The following is a 6,000-nucleotide window of genomic DNA, read 5'->3' on the forward strand; positions in this document are numbered from 1 at the left end:
GGGACTCTCCGACCCCTGTTCCTGGAGAGATACCCTCCTGGAGGTTCACTCTGACCCTGTTCCTGGAGAGATACCCTCCTGGAGGTTCACTCCGACCCCTGTTCCTGGAGAGACGCCCTCTTGGAGGTTTTCACTCCGACCCCTGTTCCTGGAGAGAGACCCTCTTGGAGGTTTTCACTCCGACCCCTGTTCCTGGAGAGATACCCTCCTGGAGGTTTTCACTCCGACCCCCGTTACTGGAGAGAGACCCTCCTGGAGGTTTTCACTCTGACCCTGTTCCTGGAGAGATACCCTCCTGGAGGTTTTCACTCCGACCCCCGTTACTGGAGAGAGACCCTCCTGGAGGTTTTCACTCCGACCCCTGTTGTAACTAACCTGATGCAACCAGCTAATTATTAGAATTAGGTGCGCTAGATTACGGTTGGAGCAAAAACCTACAAGAGGGTGGCTCTCCAGGAACAGGTTGGATTGGATTTACAGGATGATACCTCATTCAGACCTATAGCCATACCTCATTCAGACCTATAGCCATACCTCATTCAGACCTATAGCCAGATCTCATTCAGACCTATAGCCATACCTCATTCAGACCTATAGCCAGATCTCATTCAGACCTATAGCCATACCTCATTCAGACCTATAACCAGATCTCATTCAGACCTATAGCCATACCTCATTCAGACCTATAACCATACCTCATTCAGACCTATAGCCATACCTCATTCAGACCTATAGCCATACCTCATTCAGACCTATAACCAGATCTCATTCAGACCTATAGCCATACCTCATTCAGACCTATAGCCATACCTCATTCAGACCTATAGCCATACCTCATTCAGACCTATAACCATACCTCATTCAGACCTATAGCCATACCTCATTCAGACCTATAGCCATACCTCATTCAGACCTATAGCCATACCTCATTCAGACCTATAGCCATATTCAGACCTATAGCCATACCTCATTCAGACCTATAGCCATACCTCATTCAGCTATAGCATAGACCTATAGCCATACCATTCAGACCTATAGCCAGATCTCATTCAGACCTATAACCATACCTCATTCAGACCTATAGCCATACCTCATTCAGACCTATAGCCATATCTCATTCAGACCTCATTCAGACCTATAGCCATCCTCATTCAGACCTATAGCCATACCTCATTCAGACCTATAGCCAGATCTCATTCAGACCTATAGCCACCATTCAGACCTCATTCAGACCTATAGCCATTCACCTCATTCAGACCTATATTCAGACCTATAACCAGATCTCATTCAGACCTATAGCCATACCTCATTCAGACCTATAACCATACCTCATTCAGACCTATAGCCATACCTCATTCAGACCTATAGCCATACCTCATTCAGACCTATAACCAGATCTCATTCAGACCTATAGCCATACCTCATTCAGACCTATAACCATACCTCATTCAGACCTATAGCCATACCTCATTCAGACCTATAACCATACCTCATTCAGACCTATAGCCATACCTCATTCAGACCTATAGCCATACCTCATTCAGACCTATAGCCATACCTCATTCAGACCTATAACCATACTTCATTCAGACCTATAGCCATACCTCATTCAGACCTATAACCATACCTCATTCAGACCTATAGCCATACCTCATTCAGACCTATAACCATACCTCATTCAGACCTATAGCCATACCTCATTCAGACCTATAGCCATACCTCATTCAGACCTATAGCCAGATCTCATTCAGACCTATAGCCATACCTCATTCAGACCTATAGCCATACCTCATTCAGACCTATAACCAGATCTCATTCAGACCTATAGCCATACCTCATTCAGACCTATAGCCATACCTCATTCAGACCTATAGCCAGATCTCATAAAATTGTTAATCCATCAAGACAGACCAGACAGGCTCACCTCTGACGTGTGTGTGAGAGAGAGAGAACATTGATCTCAGAGATGATATTGTATCTCTAGATGCAGCTGATGGAACAGGAGATTGAAAGAGAGCGGGAGAACAGGAGGATGTGAGTCAGCACTCTGGGCTTCTCTTTGTGGTTCTGACATTACCTGTGTTCCAAATGGAACCCTATTCCCTATATAGTGCACTACTTTTGACCAGGGACCATAGGGTTGTAGCTAAAAGTAGTGCACTATAAATGGAATAGGGTACCATTTTCGGACAAATTCCTTCAAATGGTTATTTTAGGCGTCTTTCAACTGGACCTAGTCCTAAACGAGACAGATCTATAGTTTATGTACAGATCTAGACAGATCTATAGTTTATGTACAGATGGAGACAGATCTATAGTTTAAGTACAGATCTAGCTATTATGGGTAGTCATCTAAAGTGGCATCATCTCCCCCTCTCTCCTTCTCTCTCCCTCCTCTCTCTCTCTCTCTCCCCCTCTCCTTCTCTCTCACTCTCCTCTCCCTCTCTCTCCTTCTACTCTCCCCCTCTCTCCTCCCCCTTTCATCTCTCTCCTCTCCTTCTCTCTCCCTCTCCTTCTCTCTCCCTCTCTCTTCTCTCCCTCCTCTCTCTCCCTCCTCTCCTACTCTCCTCTCTCTCTCCCTCTCACCTCTCTCCCTCCTCTCCTCCTCCCCCTCTCCCTCTCTCCCTCTCACCTCTCTCCCTACTCTCCTCCTCCCCCTCTCCCTCTCTCCCTCCTCTCCTACTCTCCTCTCTCTCTCCTCCCCCTCTCCCTCTCTCCCTCTCCTTCCCTCTCCTCTCTCCCCCCTCTCCCTCTCTCCCTCTCACCTTCCCTACTCTCCTCCTCCCCCTCTCCCTCTCTCCCTCTCACCTCTCTCCCTACTCTCCTCCTCCCTCTCTCCCTCTCTCCCTCTCTCCTCCTCCCTCCTCTCCCTCTCACCTCTCTCCCTACTCTCCTCCTCCCCCTCTCCTCTCTCCCTCCTCTCCCCCTCTCCTTCCCTCTCCTCTCTCCCTCTCACCTCTCTCCCTACTCTCCTCCTCCCCCTCTCCTCTCTCCCTCTCACCTCTCTCCCTACTCTCCTCCTCCCCTCTCCTCTCTCCCTCTCACCTCTCTCCCTACTCTCCTCCTCCCCCTCTTGTCTCCTCTTTTCTCGACAAGTTTTGTTCTGTACACTGCAGATGAAAGAGGACAAGGAGTGAAAGATACAGTAGTTTAGACCAGGGGTGTCAAACTCATTCCATGGAGGCCTAGTGTGCAGTGGGTTTTCAGGAGGAAGGATTCTCACACCTCTGTCAGAATGCTGTTCATTGACTACAGTCTAGCGTTCAACACCATAGTGCCCCCAAAGCTCAAGGACCCTGGGAGAAACACCTCCCTCTGGAACTGCAGGGCCTAATGTCTGCAGGTTTTGTTTTGTCCTTTCAGTTAAGACCTGGACAACCAGGTGAGGGGAGTTCTTTACTAATTACTGACCTTAATTCATCAAACAAGTACAAGGGAGGAGTGAAAATCGCAGGCCCTCTGTGGAACGTACTGTAGAACGGCATCTACCTGTAGCCGACTGTGAAGTTTGTTCTCTGTACATAGAGGGTGTATCTCAATAATCTAAAGTACAGAAGGACTGTGAAGTTTGTTCTCTTACAGTTATCTCAATAATCTAAAGTACAGAAGGACCTCGTCTCTGTTTGTTCTCTGTACATAGAGGGTGTATCTCAATAATCTAAAGTACAGAAGGACCTCGTCTACAGTCCTTCAGTTTGACCTCTGTACATAGAGGGTGTATCTCAATTGACCTCTGTACATAGAGGGTGTATCTCAATAATCTAAAGTACAGAAGGACCTCGTCTACAGTCCTTCAGTTTGACCTCTGTACATAGAGGGTGTATCTCAATAATCTAAAGTACAGAAGGACCTTGTCTACAGTCCTTCAGTTTGTTCTCTGTACATAGAGGGTGTATCTCAATAATCTAAAGTACAGAAGGACCTTGTCTACAGTCCTTCAGTTTGTTCTCTGTACATAGAGGGTGTATCTCAATAATCTAAAGTACAGAAGGACCTCGTCTACAGTCCTTCAGTTTGTTCTCTGTACATAGAGGGTGTATCTCAATAATCTAAAGTACAGAAGGACCTCGTCTACAGTCCTTCAGTTTGTTCTCTGTACATAGAGGGTGTATCTCAATAATCTAAAGTACAGAAGGACCTCGTCTACAGTACTTCAGTTTGTTCTCTGTACATAGAGGGTGTATCTCAATAATCTAAAGTACAGAAGGACCTTGTCTACAGTCCTTCAGTTTGTTCTCTGTACATAGAGGGTGTATCTCAATAATCTAAAGTACAGAAGGACCTTGTCTACAGTCCTTAAAAAATGTTTTTACAAGTTGCATAGATCGTTAATAAATGGACAATAATTGTTCAGTTTTGGTGAGTCCACGCTCTTTGTCACTGATTCAGTGTGTGAGAGAGTCATTGTGTGTGTGTGTGTGTGTGTGTGTGTGTCAGTTTACTCGAGCCTAGCACTCCTCATATTCTTTTAAAAACACCGAAATATAACGTTATTCAGTAGTGGTGAGAGAGTGTGTTGCCACTCAACCGAAGCTCGTGTTTTGCTGAGTGGGCACGCGCTCTGCTCTACTCTTCCCTACGTCGCGCCCGCCCGGGTGTGTGTGCTGCTGACTGCGGGCGCAGCGCCATCATGCCGTTGGAGCGCTAGACACGCCGTTTTAAAGGGCTAGCCTCACTGTGCTGTGCCGTTCTCTCTCTCTCCCTCCCTGCCTGCTGTGTGCTGCTGATTCATCACGATTAGGTGGTTAGCCAGCCTGCCTGCCAGCCATAGGCTACATGCACAAGCCATGCCAACCAGACTGAGTGGGGGCTTTCATAGCTAAAGTAGACAAAGAAAGGGCTTGCTTGTCAAACGTAGGCTAGGCTATAGCATCGCACTACAGTGCAGAGAGAACAACATGTGTGGCGGTTGGGAATATTTTTGATAACTTCATTGCGAGATAGATTGATCATATCGAGAGTTACGGGGGGACTGGGAATCCCCCCCTGGTTTTCAGAAATCAGACATCGTTAATCGGTTTACATAGAGTAGCCTAGCTAGATAAGGAAGAGGAAGATATATCGTGTATTCGGGATGTGTAGCCGAGTTGGAACTGTCTAGAAAACGTGATTATAGGTTAGGTGGCTGGAGATATTCACAGCAGAAGAACTGTCCGAGTATTCGAGTGCTGAAACGGAAGCAAGCGGAGCGGAGCGGAAAACGGGCCGCACTGGATAGGGACGCAACAACCGCGAGCGCGGTCAGCGTGTGTCTGTCTGTTGCTATTTCAGAGGTAAGATTCATAACAGCTGTTTTCAGGGAGTTGTTGACGTTGCATAATGATCATAGTGTAAACTCGACGTCACTTTCTAGTTATCTTGATGTCTTTAATTGTATGTGCCTTAGTTTAATATTGACAAGAAGGCATGTGCGTGTCAAAAGTGAAAGAGACAAACGCATCGCAAATTTTATGACATTAGTTTTTTTTGTGTGTCAGGGGGCACGGGGGTTACAGTTTTAAACGTCTAGCCTCCACCTCTCCTTTTATTTGTGTCAAATCATTTTCCCGTATTTCATATTTAGGGAACTATTATTTCTAAACGTTTTTTTCCCGGTTTATTTCGCGCGGCAGCCACAGACAGTCCATGGTAGTAACAGCAATAGCGGAAGACATGCTTGCTGATTCATCACAACGTTGTGTTTCTCGCTCGACGGTTGCGCGAGCTGAGTACAGGCACGGAGCGAGGGAGCCATGGCAACATGGCACCGGCGGGCTGACAAAGGTAGGAGCGGGAGGAGGCGGGTGGAACGGTTCGTGCTTGTTGCGCCTAAATATTGCTACCCCATTGCAGTGGTGGGAAAATACAGTAGCCTACACGGTTCAAAATGATATATATATATATATTTTATAATAAGCGACTGTTGATTCATATAAATCTGGCTTTATTATGCATGTGTTATATGGGGCCTGTTTACACTACTGGTCGAAATTCAGCTAAATTCAGCTAACTGAACATCGG

The 6,000-nt window shown here is 46.5% G+C and overlaps 1 protein-coding gene and 1 long non-coding RNA gene across 11 annotated transcripts in view; one reads left to right on the forward strand and one right to left on the reverse strand.

Annotated features, from left to right (window-relative positions):
- Nucleotides 1-668: 668 nt before the first annotated feature.
- LOC127932644 (uncharacterized) lies at nucleotides 669-2,537 on the reverse strand. Of its 7 annotated transcripts, none has more exons than XR_008146277.1 (6): nucleotides 1,823-2,537; nucleotides 1,536-1,776; nucleotides 1,271-1,397; nucleotides 1,033-1,101; nucleotides 857-936; nucleotides 669-741 (listed from the first exon to the last, which is right to left on the reverse strand). It is a non-coding gene; the product is annotated as an uncharacterized LOC127932644 (long non-coding RNA). The 7 variants fall into 7 exon arrangements; XR_008146273.1 differs by having other exon boundaries at nucleotides 738-810; nucleotides 1,536-1,730; XR_008146276.1 differs by having other exon boundaries at nucleotides 738-810; nucleotides 1,033-1,078; nucleotides 1,294-1,397.
- A 2,057-nt stretch (nucleotides 2,538-4,594) lies between these two features.
- LOC127932627 (transcription factor MafG-like) overlaps nucleotides 4,595-6,000 on the forward strand; it is a 25,421-nt gene continuing 24,015 nt past the window's right edge. For 2 of the 4 annotated variants that reach the window (XM_052528926.1, XM_052528927.1), the window contains exon 1: nucleotides 4,597-5,273. The gene's annotated coding sequence lies outside the window, so the exon portion shown is untranslated. Of the gene's footprint in view, nucleotides 5,274-6,000 lie in introns of all 4 variants that reach the window. The other 2 variants (XM_052528924.1, XM_052528928.1) reach the window with 2 other exon arrangements.

The sequence above is a fragment of the Oncorhynchus keta genome, chromosome 10, assembly GCF_023373465.1.
Source record: "Oncorhynchus keta strain PuntledgeMale-10-30-2019 chromosome 10, Oket_V2, whole genome shotgun sequence".
Classification (NCBI taxonomy): Eukaryota; Metazoa; Chordata; class Actinopteri; order Salmoniformes; family Salmonidae; genus Oncorhynchus; species Oncorhynchus keta.